Raw genomic sequence first — 18,068 nt, forward strand, 5'->3', positions numbered from 1 at the left:
CCTACATGAGTATAGTCTAATAGTAAGCGTGCCACCAGCTATCGCCTTAAGTTGTTCACTCTCCCCAAAAGGCTCGCGTCCTGGCTAGTACTTAGACTACCCGTTGAACTCAAACTGGATAGGAAGGGGGGCAACTCAACTAGTTGTTGTTTGGCTTGCCATTTTCTCTGTAGTTCAATTACGATTCGAAAAACCGTGGAAGTATTGGAATCCCATTTGTCCTCCCCCGTACACATCCTTTTAATAATGTTGTGCGGAGTGATATCTCTACCGCATACCTCCTGCATACTCGACCTTTGCTCCACGAAACGTGGGCATTCACGCATGTGAGCCTGCGTGTCCGAATCTGTGCAGATACCACCTAAAGCTCCCATGGCCTGACAGAAATTGTGTCAAGTGAAAATTCACCTCGCCATAGGGCACGGTAAAGGCTGGGTATGCTGCGCAATTCAGATCCCATTGTGATCCACTAGCCTCTGCCCAGCAACTCCTATCCCTACCTCCACGCGGTACCGGCCGGAAACTATGAGCAACCTTAGGGAAGATTGGGTAACCAACCCCGGTGGGAACTTTGGTCGTACGCTGACAGGGAAGGGGAGGGGGGGTGGTTTGCTTCGGTAAACCTGAGCGTCTGTTCTCCAGGAGGAGCGGCTCACAACAGCGTCTAATTCCCATGTTAGGGGCGGCTGATCTACGTCCGAGTGCCAGGGAAGGACTCTAAGCTGAACTGTGCACTATGGTCCTCCGGAAAGTAGGGGGTTGGTGTCAGGCCCTACGAGCCAGCCGTAAAAAACCATTGTAGCGGAAAATCAGCAACAGAATAATACGAACCGAGACCAACGGCAACGACTTCAGCGAACAAAAAGGACTTGCGATTGGATTCTCGGAACGTGGAACTGCCGATCTCTCAACTTCATTGGGAGCACCCGCATACTCGCTGATCTACTGAAGGACCGCGGGTTCGGCATTGTAGCGCTGCAAGAGGTGTGTTGGACAGGATCCATGGTGCGAACGTTTAGAGGTAATCATACAATCTACCAGAGCTGCGGCAACACACGCGAGCTGGGAACAGCTTTCATCGTGATGAAGAGGCGCGTGATCGGTTGGCGGCCGATCGACGAAAGAATGTGCAGGTTGAGGATCAAGGGCCGATTCTTCAACTTCAGCATAATAGACGTGCACAGCCCACACTCCGGAAGCACTGATGATGACAAGGACGCATTTTCAGCGCAGCGCGAGTACGATCGCTGCCCAAACCACGACGTCAAGATCATCATAGGAGATTTAAACGCTCAGGTAGGCCAGGAGGAGGAATTCAGACCGACGATAGGCAGAGCCGTAGCGTTGTCCCATGGCGCCCTTAGCAAACATCCAAATTGACGCCCCACGGCAATTGAAAATTTTTAATTTGCAAAAGTTTGTTGTTATTCATTTTTTTGTCAAAATTTCTAAGTAAATTGGACTTTGGTGTTTCTAAGAAACACGATTTTTTTTATTAGAGTGTTTGTCATTCGTGTATTTCTTTAGCAATTTCAATGGGAGCCGTTAAAAAAAATCCAAAATTTTTATCATACAAGTATAAGTACGAACACATTTTTCATTTCAAGAATCTCACTAAGACTAGCACAATAACTAGAAAGGGCATTTCACTTTCCTAACATAAATTATGAATATCCTCCTTCAAGAAATCATACAGTTTTGATTGTTTTACTGGATTTCTTGTTCAACTGAATTTTGTTTTCAAAAATACTCTATTGAGTTTCAGTGGATTTCAGGAATCCTCAACCGATCCATTTTATTATAAATTGTAACGTGCTGGAGCAAATCTGAGTCCGGATTCTGATTCAGCGGCCTAAAATCTGTCAGAGACACATAAGTTTGCTCTTGAGATTAATAAAAAAATGTTGCGCTGTGTTATTGATTCAATTGGTTTTTCCAGAATTTTCCAATAACTCTACCAAAGATTTCTTCCGAAGTTTAATCAAAATATTCCCCAGAAGATTTATAAAAAAAATCACTGTAATTATTAGACGAACCATAGACTTCATTCCATACCCGGATGAATTCTTAAAGAAATCTCTATACGAGTTTTTGTTGGAATCTCTGGAGAAATTTCTGCTGAAATGACTGAATGCAATTATGCAAGAATGTCTGCAGGAATATCCGGAGGAATACCTGATGAAAATCCAGGAGACATTTTAGCAAGAATTTCCAATTCATGGAGTAATTCTTGCAGGAGTTTCTGGAGTATTTCGTGACGAAATGCCTGGAAGAATTTCTGAATCAATACTTGGAAGAATTCCCTGATAAAGCTTCTTAATTATTTTCCCGACGAAAAAGTAAAAAAAAAGCAATCTCTGGAGAAATTTCTGATAGAATTTCAAATTTAAGGTTTTCTGCAGGAATTTATGGAGAAATTCATAAAAGATTTGCTAGCAGAAGTTTATAGAGAATGTTTTAGATAACATGGTACAATTTCGGAAGGAGTCAATGGAAGATGTTCTAAGCGACGTGAGTGATCTTTTCTTACCAATGAAATTTTTTATAAAGAAAAGTTCAGAAGATTTACTAAAAAACTCCTGGAAGAGTTTCTTGAGGAATTCTTCTAGGCACTTCTGAGGGAATCCCTGGAGGGATTACTGAAGCAATCTGTGCAGGATTTCCATGGTTGAATTACGTATTGAGAAAGAGAAGTATCAACCCATACAAGAACTTTTGAAGGAATCTGTGGAGGAATTTCTGAAGGTATCCTTGAAGAAAATTTCCAAATTTTTAACTGAAAGATTTTTTTTGAAAAAAATAAATGCATAAATTTCTTAAGAAAACTGTGGATGATTATTCAATAGAATCCTAAGTGAAATATCGGGAGGAATCCTTTGACTTATTTCTAAACAAATTCCTTCCTGAAATCTTCCTGGAGAAATTTCTAAAGGAATCCTTAAAGAAATTTCGAGAGGAATCTGTAGAAGCATTTTTGATTTGATTTTTTTCACGAATCCCTGAAGGAGTTTCTGTGACAATTGCTGGAAGATTTTTTTTTTTGTAAATGTTTCACAAAAATCCCAAAGGGGAATTTCTGAAAGAATTTTCTGAAAAAAAAACCAGCAAGTAATTCTGAAGAAATAACTGGTTAAATTTATGACGGAATTCTTGGATTTGTTTTGAGGAATGAAATTTAAAAACTCATTGATAGTTTTTTTTTGGTGAATACAACTTAATGAGAATTGAGAGAGCATCATCAGAATATTTTTGATTTAAATTTTTTTTGTCTAAACTGTTAAATACATGGTAAACTATTTCAATGAACGGGATGTAAATTCTCGGAAGTAACCTAAAGAAATTTTGCAGTGAGGATGTTTAGGAATTTTCAGAAAAAAAAAAACTTAACATCATGGTAAATATTTGAAATATTAAAGAAAAATCTGAATTTTTGAGAATACGGAAAAACGTTAAAACACATCATCAATCTTAGATACTGTAAATAGTGAAATCTTGACCCTGTTTCCATCTAGCCTTAGGCCTTTTCGGCGCCCCTCTTAGGCTGGCGCCCTTGGCGGGGGCCAACCTGGCCAACCGTACGCTACGGCTCTGACGATAGGTAAGTTCAGCGCCCACCAGCAAACAAACGAAAACGGGCTACGACTCATTGATTTCGCCGCCTCCAAAAATATGGCCATACGTAGCACCTTTTTCCAACACAGCCTCCCTTATCGTTACACCTGGAGATCACCACAGCAGACGGAATCTCAAATCGACCACGTTCTGATTGACGGACGGCATTTCTCCGATATTATCGACGTCAGGACCTATCGTGGCGCCAACATCGACTCTGACCACTATCTGGTGATGGTCAAACTGTGCCCAAAACTCTCCGTCATCAACATTGTACGGTACCGGCGACCACCACGGTACAACCTAGAGCGACTGAAGCAACCGGATGTCGCCTCAGCATACGCGCAGAATCTCGAGGCCGCGTTGCCAGACGAGGGCGAGCTCGATGAGGCCCCTTTACAGGACTGCAGGAGTACAGTGAAAGCAGTCATCAACGACGCAGCCGAGAGCACCATCGGGTACGTGAAAGGGAATCGACGGTACGAATGGTTCGACGAAGCATGCAGAACGATTTTGGAGGAGAAAAACGCAGCGAGGGCGGTAACGCTGCAGCAAGGGACTCGACAGAACGTGGAACGTTATAAACAGAAGCGGAAACAGCAGACCCGCCTCTTTCGGGAGAAAAGGCGAAGCTTGGAAGGAGCGGAGTGTGAAGAAATGGAACTGCTGTGCTGTTCCAAGAAACACGGAAATTCTATCAGAAGCTCAACGCATCCCGCAACGGCTTCGTTCCGCGAGCCGAAATATACAGGGATAAAGACGGAGGCCTCTTGACGGACGGACGTGAGGTGATCGAAAGGTGGAAGCAGCACTTCGATCAGCACCTGAACGGCGTGGAGAACGTAGGCACGGGAGACCACGGCAACGGAGGCCATTCACCAGCTCAAAACCAACAAAGCAGCTGGTAAGGATGGTATCGCAGCTGAACTCATCAAGATGGGCCCAGAAAAGTTGGCCACCTGTCTGCATCGGCTGATAGTCATGATCTGGGAAACCGAACAGCACCGGAGGAGTGGAAAGAAGGGGTAATCTGCCCCATTCACAAGAAAAGCGATCATTTGGAATGTGAGAACTTCAGCACTTCAGGGCGATCACTATTTTGAATGCTGTCTATAAAGTGCTGTCCCAGATCATCTTCTGTCGTCTGTCACCTACTAAAATGAATGAGTTATCAAGTCGGCTTCATCGACGACCGGTCGACAACGGACCAGATCTTTACCGTACGGCAAATCCTCCAGAAATGCCGCGAATATCAGGTCCCAACGCATCACCTGTTCATCGACTTCAAAGCGGCATACGACAGTTTCGACCGCGCAAAGCTATGGAGAATCATGGACGAAAACGGCCTTCCTGGGAAGCTGACTAGACTGATTAAAGCAACGATGGACGGTGTGCAAAAGTGCGTAAGGATTTCGGGTGAACAGTGAACAGTTACTATCCAGTTCATTCGAATCTCGCCGGGGACTGAGACAAGGTGATGGACTCTCATGCCTACTCTTCAACATCGCTCTGGAAGGTGTGATGCGACGAGCCGGGCTCAACAGCCGGGGAGCGATTTTCACAAAATCCGGTCAATTTGTGTGCTTTGCGGACGACATGGGCATTCTTGCCAGAACATTTGGTGGCCCCCCATTTGGTGGGGATAGGTGGCAGAGCTGTACACCTGCCTGAAACGCGAAGCAGCAAAGGTCGGACTGGTGGTGAATGCCTCAAAAACAATGTACATGCTGGTAGGTGGGACTGAGCGAGACAGGACAAGCCTTGGCAGCAGTGTTACAATAGACGGGGATACTTTCGAGGTGGTGGAGGAATTCATCTATCTCGGATCCTTACTGACGGCCGACAACAACGTGAGCCGTGAAATTCGGAGGCGCATTATCAGCGGAAGTCGGGCCTACTACGGGCTCCAGAAGAAACTGCGGTCGAAAAAGATTCACCCACGCACCAAATGCACCATGTACAAAACGATAATGTGTATGGCGGAGAAGGATGAACCACGAGCTCGCTGCACTTTACGGCGAACCAAAAACGTGGGTATTATGATTCCTTGCTTAATTTGATGCTGTTTGAGCAAAACTTTATATAACTATGTTGTTCTTCTTCTTCTTGCTTATGGGTGCTCTTTGTATTAACAAAGAGCGAAAAATGGCGCAGCGAACTAGCGCTATATTGCCAGTTAATTTTTGGTTTATACTCAATTAGAGTTTACTTTCTGGTGAGCACGCCGGGAACACGACCGAGCGTGTCGATCGCTGCAGTCTGTCGGGGGAAGCCATCACGCCGAATCAAACTTTCTTACGTTTTTTTCAGTACTTGAACCGCGACACCTCACACGTCTGTTTTACGCGACTTCTATCACCAATCTGCCTTCAACTTCACTGCCCAACCGTCTTCTCAAGTCTAAACGCGTTTACACACACACACACACACTCCTCTCGCAGCTACCTTTCTTCAAGAAGCTGAGGTGGGGATCTTTTGCCCGCTTTGTTTCTCTCTCTCTCTTCACCTTCCGAACAAGCTTACCAGGCCGGCGCGCTTACACACACACATACACACTCCTTTGGCATATTTCTTGCTCTCGCTGCTTCCTTTCTTCAAGAAGCTACGAGTGCTTGCAAGCGGAGATCTTTTCTCGCTCGCTCTTTTTTTCCTCGCATTTCATTTCCTCCATTCCACGTCAAAAGGAAGATGAACTTCGTTAAGTCGCACACCGATATAAATTTGCAGTACAAATTTGTATATCTATTCATCGACTTAATTTTAATTTACATTCAATCTTACTTACCTACATTCTCCTTCACCCCTACTCTTACCTTTTTCAATTATAACAGATGTAATCGTCAAATTAAAAAAAGAAAAAATATACTCACCAAAAATCAAATAATAAATATTAAAATTTATTTCATTAATTATTAAAGTATTTTAATTCAATGCAAAATAAGAAACATTTGAAGATGTTGTTCAATATTTATGACTTGCATTTGTTAAATAATTGAACTAATAAATAACTAAGATTGTTTTCGCGTAGTTTAAAAAATCACTCTCTTTTTTTTTACTCTAATAATAATAAATTAAATTTATAGTGTAAAAGGAAAAAAAAATAAAAATTTTTCCGTGTAAAAAGGCCTTTTATTGTGTTATAAATGATCGATTCTATAGATAACAAAAAAACATGACCACCCCTAGCCTAGTGACGTTTCAACTACTGTACTGTACTCCCCTATCAGTTAAATCTAGATTGAGTTTAAATAAGGGCGAAAGTAACATGAGAGAGTTCTCTTCATCGACTCTCTCTTCTTCAAATTAAAGTGACAAGTTGCAAGTATTGTTGAACTTTTTGGCCATAAATCGCTAGGTTGCGATGAAATCTAGCGTCTAAGTGTAAAAAAGTTCGATTTAATTTGCATCTTGTCACTTTAATTTGCAGAAGAGAGAGTCGATGAAGAGAACTCTCTCATGTTACTTTCGCCCATATTTAAACTCAATCTAGAAATATTTTTTCTCTGTTCAAACCGTTAACACACTTTCCGAAGAATCTACTTATGGATCTGTAAGTTGTAATTTGTTAGAATTAATTATTTATTTCTCTCGCTGCTTTTTAATCTACTGCAATAACTACTTTTTCGTTTCCTTCAACGTGACAATATAGGATAACGAGATGGATTTGAGACGGCTATTCCTCAATTGCAGAGTTTGGCATTTTGATGACTGCAGTGTGGATTGGATGACCGATGATGCTTACGATGGATTCAGATGCATTCACGCATCCTTTTCTGTGTAGCGAACATCTGGAATAGTTTAAATAGTAAGTCCTGAAATCATACGTAGGCAAATCCTCTCACAGATTATTACACTTATATTTACACCTACCCATCACGAAAAAATGTGATACATAAACATGTCCTTCAGTCTCTCCGGTTTCCGAATTGTTCGCTGCGGTCGTAGCCCCGTTGCGTTTGCTACTTCCGATGAGTTGTCATTCTTTGGACTACATTCAAATCGACCATTAGTTGCTTCCAAAGTATCGTCGTCCTTTGTAGATTCCGCATCAGTGTCCCAGTTGTCCGAACCCTCGGTAGTTAAAGGAACTTTCTTCAAATCCTGTATGTTGCGGGTATAATGCACTCCCAGACTACTCCGCACAACTACTTTCGCTCCTTCCCGCATCAAGACAGTGTACCGTTCTTGAGAAAATACAGGGTCAAGCTTACTCTTTCTGGGAATTGCCATCAAGACCACATCTCCTACAGCAATGTCTGATGGCCTTGCACCACGACGGGCATCAGCATAATCTTTGCTTTGCAATTTCGTTAAGGCGTCTTTTTCTCGAATGTCTTCCCGGTCGATCTTCTTGAGTGTAGAGTCCCACAGGGCTGGGAACGTTACCCTGTATTTCCATCCTACAAGTAACTCAAAAGGAGAAACGCCAAGCCTCGCGTGAGGCTTTATCTTATTGTGTACGTGCACATATTCCTCCAGTGCTTTTCTCCAACTGATCCCTTCGAGTTTGGCTGCCGTCAATGCTTTAATTACGCCCTGGTTCTGGCGTTCCACAGCTCCGTTGGTTTGGGGGCATAACGGAATGGACTTCCTCACCTTCACACCCTTCGCTTCCCAAAACTCTATAAATTCCGTACTCTGGAACGGTGGACCATTGTCGCTCTGTATGACAAGTGGATTTCCCCAGGTGACGAATATCTTTTGCAGAGCTTCGTTTGTCGTTTTAGCATCCGTCGTTCGCATTTCTACTACCGAGAGGAAGCGGGAATAGGTATCGACAAGGACCATGAACTCCCCGTATCCACAGCCTTGAACTGAAAGGAAATCTACCTGAAGAATTTCCCATGGGCCCTCAGGTAGTTGTCGGCTGGATAGGGGAACGGGAGGATTCTTCCTGGAGATCGTAACACACGTTAGACAATTTTTCACAAACTTTTCGATGTCCGCGCTTAGTCCCGGCCACCAGAAATAATCACGCAGTATCCGCTTCATAGCTGGGGAGCCTATGTGTCCTTGGTGTGCCTCATCCAGTGCCTTTTTTCGGAGGTTTGTTGGGAGAATAATCTTCTCTTCCTTGAATATGATAGGACCCATGGCACGAAAATCCTTCGCATGTATTTTGTAACGTTTCTGTTCTGGGAGCCAAATCCCTGACTCCATGGACTTCCGAACGTCGATAATTACCGCGTCGTTTTCCGACTCCAACTGAATATCTTGCCACGTTATTTTCATTCCTTCAATGTCCAGGGAGTACAGCAGGTGTTTTTCATTGTGATCATCGAATGGTTCATCTATCTGTGACTTGCAGATCAACCGAGACAATGCATCAGCCACATTGAGTTGACCCGGAATTCTTTTTACAGAAAAATCATATGCTTGCAGCCTCAACGCCCAAGCCTCTGCTCTGGATACAGATCGTTTGTTAGTTTTTAATCCGTCACCAAAAATAAATTCATTCGCCTCGGAATCTGTGCGAACCACGAAAGTCTTTGCCGTCAAATAGAAAGGGAATCTTTCTACCCCCCAAACAATAGCAAGGGCCTCCTTTTGCGTTTGGGGGTATCTCCGCTCCGTCTCAGTTAATGCTTTCGACGCACAAGATATGATCCTAGGAATGCCTTCCTTGTTATGCTGGACAAGCACCGCGCCAAGTCCTATTGGAGATGCGTCAACGAATAGTTCTGTTTCATCGTGGATGTCGAAAAATCCTAACTTGGAAATTGTTTTTAACGCCTCTTCCTTCATAAACGAAAATTCGTACTCCAATTGTTCATCCCAGTAGAAATTCTCGGATTTAGCAAGTTCCCTCAGTCTCTCTGTTTTGTCAGCTCTGTGTAAAATGAATCTCTCTGTGAAATTCATTAAGCCAAGAAAACTCTTGACTTCATGCTGAGTTTCGGGCCTTCTGAAGGAACGAATTGCCGCTAGCTTTTCATCTTCGACTCTCAAACCATCGTGACCGACTTGAAATCCGATGAACTTTACGGATTGTTGTCCAAAAACGCTCTTGTCTTCGTTAATAGACACGTTGTGCTCTCGTAATCTTTCCATTACAGCTTGCAAGTTCCTGTCATGCTCGGCCTTAGTTCTTCCGAACACAAAAATGTCGTCAAGATAGTTCCGGACCCCCTCACAACCGGCTAGTACCACTGTCTGAAGGATCTCTTGAAAAATATCCGGAGCGTTCGTTAGTCCGAACGGAAGTCTCTTGAAGCGATACATGCCGTCGCCTGCGAAGAAGTTTGTCAAATGCCGAGACCTTTCATCTAACACTACATGGAAAAATGCACTCCTCAAATCGATGGTTGAAAACCATTTGCAACCAGGGAGATCGGTCATGATGGACTCCAGTGTTGGCATTTTAAAAGGCGTGCGAATTATAGCCTTATTCGGGCCCCTCAAATCCACGACCAATCGTATGTCGTGCTTCCCTTTCGGGACTACCAAAAGAGACGAGCAATACGTTTTGTCCATTGTACCGTCAACCTTTTCGATGATACCTGACTCCAAAAGCTCTACTAGACGCCTTTCGGTCTCCGCTCGAAACGCTGGTGGAATATTGGTGAAAATTTTCCGCGACGGTGCCATATTTTCATCGTAGTTAAGGATAATAGGAGGTACATTGAACCTGGGAAACTCATCAGTTATGTTCAATGACAAAATTTCCCCAGGGTAACTTGGCAGTACTTCGGAACTTTGTATCGGTACTGCCAGTCCAAGCTGTAGTACACTGTGACGGATAGCGGTATTCCTGCCAAGCAATGCGCGCGCGTTTTCTATGACGAAAAACTTTTCTAATAGATGAGGGCGGTCTTCGCTTATGACGAGATCTGTCACAAACGTTGCCTTCACTCTAATGTCCTCCAAAGTAGCATAAGCTTTAAGGGGTACGTCACTACCTTTTTCGAGGCAGAACAACGATTGCTTAGTTTCGCAGTTACTCATAAGAAGATCAAAAGTGTCTGCTCCGATAGTATTAACATCCGCTCCCGAGTCAATCAAGAAGACGACTTCAACACCTGCTAAACGACCAACAATAGTTCCGTCGTATTTTCCACCATTATCTGATTCTCGCAAGCTCCGAATGTATTTTGCCATTGTCTGAAATATGCATGAAATAGAGTTTCTTACCAAATAATTTAAATTTAAACATTAACCAACCGTTGTGTTATCGTGGCCCAAGAATGAATCCTGTTTTATTTCCGAAGAGGGCTGATTTTCTCGTGCATCAGCGATAAACGCGACATTGTCGTTTTCAGTGGTTCTCAACGTTGGCGTAATGGGGCATCCCATTTTCTATAATTGACCCAAAATCAAAGTAACCAATATTAATAACAAGTTCCAACAACTTTTTCATGTTCTAATTCATTTATAAATTCAGTGAAATTCAAGAATCAAATATCAAACATTAAATCAAGTAATCAAGTATCAAATTCATTCTGTTGTATGAGCACTTACTGATTCTTCAACCGGGCCGTCCTCGTCGTTCTTGACGAACGCGATCTTCTTCGGATGAGTTGTATCAATTCCATCGTTGCTGTTCCGACGCTTAGTTGATTGCATCATCTGTTGGCAGGCCCTCCCGATATGACCTTTACGCTGGCATTTGAAGCAAACCTTGTCGATTGCGTTACACTCTGACGGTTGATGACGCACACTCTTGCACCGCCAACACTCGATGCGCGATGTTTCGTTCCTGATAAATTCCCGTCGATTGAATCCTCTTGAACGACCCAATCCTCGTCGACCCCGGAAGGTTCCGAAATATCTTGGCCTCTGGTTCGTTGTAGAACCAGCACTGTAATTTGACGATGGAGTTCTGTCTTGACCGTAAGAAACAGCCGCCACCTCCAACTGCGCTGATGCATGACTCTTGGCGAAAATTTCTTCATTCAACTGCTCCATTTCTGCTGCTCGCACTTTATCCAGAAGATCTGCTACAGACCCTCTCTTTCGTAGGATCTTCCTTCCTATTTCACGAATACTGCGGTTTACAGCATGGCACTGAATAGTATCCGCAACATGTTCCGCCAGATTTGCATCATCGTAATCACATAACTTGGCGATTACGATTACTCTTTTTACATACTTCACATCCTGCTCTCCTGGTTGTTGGATCAAGGACCTTAACTTTTGCCGCTGCATGAATGTGTAGTCTCGCGAGCCGAAGAATGCGTCCAGTCGCTGGATTGCATTTGAGTATGGGCAGGTTGCTGCATCTGGAGACTCCGCGCTTGATGTAGTTCCATCCAAAACGTCCAACAGTTTCGGGCCAGCTTTTATTTTGAAGATGTTCATTTTTGTTATCTCATCATTAACGCCAGCTAATTGCATGGATGCCTCCAGCATCTGCTTCCATTGCTCGTAGGTCTTCCGATCGATTTCCTCTTCATCGTTGATAGGCTTGCACTCCGGCACCTGGAGTGACGCAAACGACAAATTGCTCATTGACGACATGAGGACAGAACTTTGAACATTTGCCGAGTCATCCTCGCGCATCGTGGAATGCAGGCGAACGAAGCTTCCTTCTCCCATTGATTTTTCCAATAACCTGTTACTTGCTTTTGCCTTTTTGAGCTTGTTCGTCAGTGACGCGTTGCGTTGTCGCTCTTCCTCTAACTCCTTGGCTAACACGGTGGCATCCTTGGACATTTGTCGTGTAAGTTTCCTATTGAATCAATTTCATAAAAAGTCAAATATTATTACTTACATATCCACACTCTATTGTATGCATGCTACTTTAATACATTGCGTATCTGTTTCATATTTTTAAAATATTATAATTGATTGTGCTTTTTTTCATTTTCTTTTTAGCATCTACATCTTATTCGGATACAATTTATCGTCGGCGTCATAGATGAAATTTAAACAACTACTTCAATGCATTTGGATACGCTTTAGACGCAGAATGTAACTAGTTCATCTTTCGGCCACACCAATCACTCCGAGGTTGGATTTTAAGATTTGGTCCTTCAGCAATTAGTGCCATATTTAAGACGCATCAATCATTCTAAGGTTGTATATTGAGATCTAATCATTCCGGATCAAGTGCCTCGCTTAGACTTATCAACCGCATTTGAGGTTAAAGTCTGAAGACTGAGTAACTATGAGTTTTTCAGGCTCTATAGTATTCAGAACATCATAAATTGATGGACAAATGTAATCCACCGCACTTAAAATTACTTGTGCTTCTGGATGTAATTAGTGTCATCCTTCCGACACATCTTGTGTCATCTTTCAGACACACCAACAACTCTTTGTATTTCGAGATTCAATCCTTCTGGATTAAGTGCCATCTTTTAAACACATCAACCAAATCTGAGGTTGAAGTCTGATAACTGAATAGCCATGAGTTTTTTTAGGCTCTGTAGTGTTCAGTATATCATAAATTGATGGACAACTGTGATCCACTGCACTAGAAAATACTTGTGGCTCTGAATGTAGTTAGTGCCATCTTTCAGACACACCAACCACTCTTTGTGTATTGAGATTTGATTCTTCTGGATTAATTGCCATCGCTTAGACATATCAACCGCATTTGAGGTTGAAGTCTGAAGACTGAGTAACTATGAGTTTTTCAGGCTCTATAGTATTCAGTACATCATAAATTGATGGACAACTGTGATCCACGGCACTAGAAAATACTTGTGCCTCTGAATGTAGTTAGTGCCATCTTTCAGACACACCAGCCACTCTTTGTGTATTGAGACTTGATTCTTCTGGATTAATTGCCATCGCTTAGACTTATCAACCGCGTTTGAGGTTGAAGTCTGAAGACTGAGTAACTATGAGTTTTTCAGGCTCTATAGTATTCAGTACATCATAAATTGATGGACAACTGTGATCCACGGCACTAGAAAATACTTGTGCCTCTGAATGTAGTTAGTGCCATCTTTCAGACACACCAGCCACTCTTTGTGTATTGAGACTTGATTCTTCTGGATTAATTGCCATCGCTTAGACTTATCAACCGCGTTTGAGGTTGAAGTCTGAAGACTGAGTAACTATGAGTTTTTCAGGCTCTATAGTATTCAGTACATCATAAATTGATGGACAACTGTGATCCACGGCACTAGAAAATACTTGTGCCTCTGAATGTAGTTAGTGTCATCTTTCAGACACACCAGCCACTCTTTGTGTATTGAGATTTGATTCTTCTGGATTAATTGCCATCGCTTAGACATATCAACCGCATTTGAGGTTGAAGTCTGAAGACTGAGTAACTATGAGTTTTTCAGGCTCTATAGTATTCAGTACATCATAAATTGATGGACAACTGTGATCCACGGCACTAGAAAATACTTGTGCCTCTGAATGTAGTTAGTGCCATCTTTCAGACACACCAGCCACTCTTTGTGTATTGAGACTTGATTCTTCTGGATTAATTGCCATCGCTTAGACTTATCAACCGCGTTTGAGGTTGAAGTCTGAAGACTGAGTAACTATGAGTTTTTCAGGCTCTATAGTATTCAGTACATCATAAATTGATGGACAACTGTGATCCACGGCACTAGAAAATACTTGTGCCTCTGAATGTAGTTAGTGCCATCTTTCAGACACACCAGCCACTCTTTGTGTATTGAGACTTGATTCTTCTGGATTAATTGCCATCGCTTAGACTTATCAACCGCGTTTGAGGTTGAAGTCTGAAGACTGAGTAACTATGAGTTTTTCAGGCTCTATAGTATTCAGTACATCATAAATTGATGGACAACTGTGATCCACGGCACTAGAAAATACTTGTGCCTCTGAATGTAGTTAGTGTCATCTTTCAGACACACCAGCCACTCTTTGTGTATTGAGATTTGATTCTTCTGGATTAATTGCCATTGCTTAGACTTATCAACCACGTTTGAGGTTGAAGTCTGAAGACTGAGTAACTATGAGTTTTTCAGGCTCTATAGTATTCAGTACATCATAAATTGATGGACAACTGTGATCCACGGCACTAGAAAATACTTGTGCCTCTGAATGTAGTTAGTGTCATCTTTCAGACACACCAGCCACTCTTTGTGTATTGAGATTTGATTCTTCTGGATTAATTGCCATCGCTTAGACATATCAACCGCATTTGAGGTTGAAGTCTGAAGACTGAGTAACTATGAGTTTTTCAGGCTCTATAGTATTCAGTACATCATAAATTGATGGACAACTGTGATCCACGGCACTAGAAAATACTTGTGCCTCTGAATGTAGTTAGTGCCATCTTTCAGACACACCAGCCACTCTTTGTGTATTGAGATTTGATTCTTCTGGATTAATTGCCATCGCTTAGACATATCAACCGCATTTGAGGTTGAAGTCTGAAGACTTAATAACTATGAGTTTTTCAGGCTCTATAGTATTCAGTACATCATAAATTGATGGACAACTGTAATCCACTGCACTTGGAAATACTTGTGTTTCGATGTAATTAGTGTCATCTTTCAGACACAGCAAATGTCATCTTTCAGACATATTCAGTGTCATCTTTCAGACACATTTTATGTCATCTTCCAGACATATCTAGTGCCATCTTTCAGACACATCTAACGTCATCTTTCAGACGTATCTAGTGCCATCTTTCAGACACATCAGATGTCATCTTTCAGACATATTCAGTGTCATCTTTCAGACACATTTTATGTCATCTTCCAGACATATCTAGTGCCATCTTTCAGGCACATCTTATGTCATCTTTCAGACATATCTAGTGCCATCTTTCAGACACATCAAATGCCATCTTTCAGACACTTCTTGTAACGTGAGTAGATCATCTTTGAAAGCTGATTTGCGTGGTTATATTTACCACATTTAATTTCGATCTTGGAATTTTCCTGTCAAAAATAATCAGGTTTTATTTAATTTAATATATATTAAGATCAAAGTTTGATTTACATTTCCAATGTTTGTTTCAAAATTAATCGTATGATACAAATTATATTGTAAAAATATAACTGTTGCGAGCGTATCACTATTTTGTAGCTTATTCAACGGAATTTATCAATACCATTTTAAATTTCAGATTTTCCACCGAATGACCAACCAGGAATCAATATGACGACGCAACCTGGCTGAAAACAGCTGGTACGATGCAGCCTAATAATGTATGTATGCCTGAACGTTGACAAAACCTATCCTTTAAGGAGTTATAGTTAATATCAAATATTTGTGCTTGGTAATCAGCAAAAGCAATTAAAGTTCCAATTTGCATCATTACAATGTTAATGGACAATCCACAGTAATTATTTATAATGAATGATGCTAGCTTTACGATTCTCAAATGTAATGGAAAAAAAAGATGGCTGCTCATTTATATCCAACGTCGTGACAGCCATTTTGAAAATAAGCTAATTCACTCTTTTTTTTACACATTTTCAATATTATCGATGGTAATGAATTAATAATGAAAAAATCACAGAAATTAGTTACAATGAATCAAGCTATATGTTTCTCAAATAACCGGCGAACCAATGAATGAAGATTGGCTGTTCATTCATACTCAACGCCGTGGCCGCCATTTTGAAAATTTTCTAAGATTAAAAATTCACTTCCACAATAATTTTATTTCCACGCAAAGGCAATTAATGCATCAAAACATTCGTTTTAAGGAATTTACTCACTTTCTTGATGGAGCGTTCTTCGTATCCTTGGCTGTGCCATTGTCGGGGGAAGCCATCACGCCGAATCAAACTTTCTTACGTTTTTTTCAGTACTTGAACCGCGACACCTCACACGTCTGTTTTACGCGACTTCTATCACCAATCTGCCTTCAACTTCACTGCCCAACCGTCTTCTCAAGTCTAAACGCGTTTACACACACACACACACACTCCTCTCGCAGCTACCTTTCTTCAAGAAGCTGAGGTGGGGATCTTTTGCCCGCTTTGTTTCTCTCTCTCTCTTCACCTTCCGAACAAGCTTACCAGGCCGGCGCGCTTACACACACACATACACACTCCTTTGGCATATTTCTTGCTCTCGCTGCTTCCTTTCTTCAAGAAGCTACGAGTGCTTGCAAGCGGAGATCTTTTCTCGCTCGCTCTTTTTTTCCTCGCATTTCATTTCCTCCATTCCACGTCAAAAGGAAGATGAACTTCGTTAAGTCGCACACCGATATAAATTTGCAGTACAAATTTGTATATCTATTCATCGACTTAATTTTAATTTACATTCAATCTTACTTACCTACACAGTCGTACTGAACTATGTTGTTAATGTTGCATGAAATGGAGAAAACAACAACACTGTTGTCCAAAGTTTTGCTCAAACAGCATCAAAATAGGCAAGGAATCACAATACCCACGCTTTTTTACCATTTCATTGCAGAAACGGAGAATTGACCTTCTCACCATTTCAGCTCACTACTACAAATCTAGTACTTCACCAATATGTCCTATTGTACTTACCAACAATGGGGCACGTTTGGTGTAGTACTAAATTTGTAGTAATGAGCTGAATTTTTGTATGGTGAGAAGGTCAATGGGACACGTTCGGTGTAGTACTAGATTTGTAGTAATGAGCTGAATCTAGGTATAGTGAGAAGGTCAGTTCTCTGTTTCTGCAATGAAATGGTACAAAAAGCGTGGGTATCATGATTCCTTGCCTAATTTGATGCTGTTTGAGCAAAACTTTGGGCAACAGTGTTGTTGTTTTCTCCATTTCTTGCAACATAAACAGCATAGCTATCCAAAGTTTTGATTAAACAGCATCAAATTAGGCAAGGAATCATAATACCCACGCTTTTTGCATCATTTCATTGCAGAAACGGAGAATGGGGCACGTTCGGTGTAGTACTAGATTTGTAGTAATGAGCTGAATTTTAGTATGGTGAGAAGGTCATTTCTCCGTTTCTGCAATGAAATGGTACAAAAAGCGTGGGTATTATTATTCCTTGCCTAATTTCATGCTGTTTGAGTAAAACTTTGGATAACTTTGTTGTTTATGTTGCAAGAAATGGAGAAAACAACAACACTGTTGCCCAAAGTTTTGCTCAAACAGCATCAAATTAGGCAAGGAATCATAATACCCACACTTTTTGCACCATTTCATTGCAGAAACGGAGAATTGACCTTCTCACCATACTAAAATTCAGCTCATTACTACAAATCTAGTACTTCACCAAACGTGCCCTATTGACCTTCTCACCATACTAAAATTCAGCTAATTACTACAAATCTAGTACTTCACCGATATGTCCTATTCTTTGCAAAAATGGAGAACTGATCATCTCACTATACAAAAATCCAACTCACTACTTTCAATCTAGTACTTCACTGATTGCGTCCTATTCCACATAATACCCCTGCAAGTATGCAATCGCTATATTTTGTAACGTTATGCCTAAAGTGCTGCAATGAACACTATATTTCTCATGCCGCCTGCAAGTATACTTCATTGGATACAGGAGCACAAACGATTGAAATCTTTTCCCGAAAACGCTTCATTTCAGCACCGGGTACCTGTTGTGACGTTTC

General features: G+C 41.6%; 1 long non-coding RNA gene across 1 annotated transcript; it reads left to right on the forward strand.

The window, feature by feature from the left end:
* Window positions 1-7,106: 7,106 nt before the first annotated feature.
* Window positions 7,107-12,562, forward strand: LOC109623448 (uncharacterized). The gene is made up of 3 exons (XR_003895670.2): window positions 7,107-7,162; window positions 7,262-7,417; window positions 12,427-12,562. It is a non-coding gene; the product is annotated as an uncharacterized LOC109623448 (long non-coding RNA).
* The last annotated feature ends 5,506 nt before the right edge of the window (window positions 12,563-18,068 follow it).

This window comes from Aedes albopictus, chromosome 2 (genome assembly GCF_035046485.1).
Source record: "Aedes albopictus strain Foshan chromosome 2, AalbF5, whole genome shotgun sequence".
NCBI classification, from domain to species: Eukaryota; Metazoa; Arthropoda; class Insecta; order Diptera; family Culicidae; genus Aedes; species Aedes albopictus.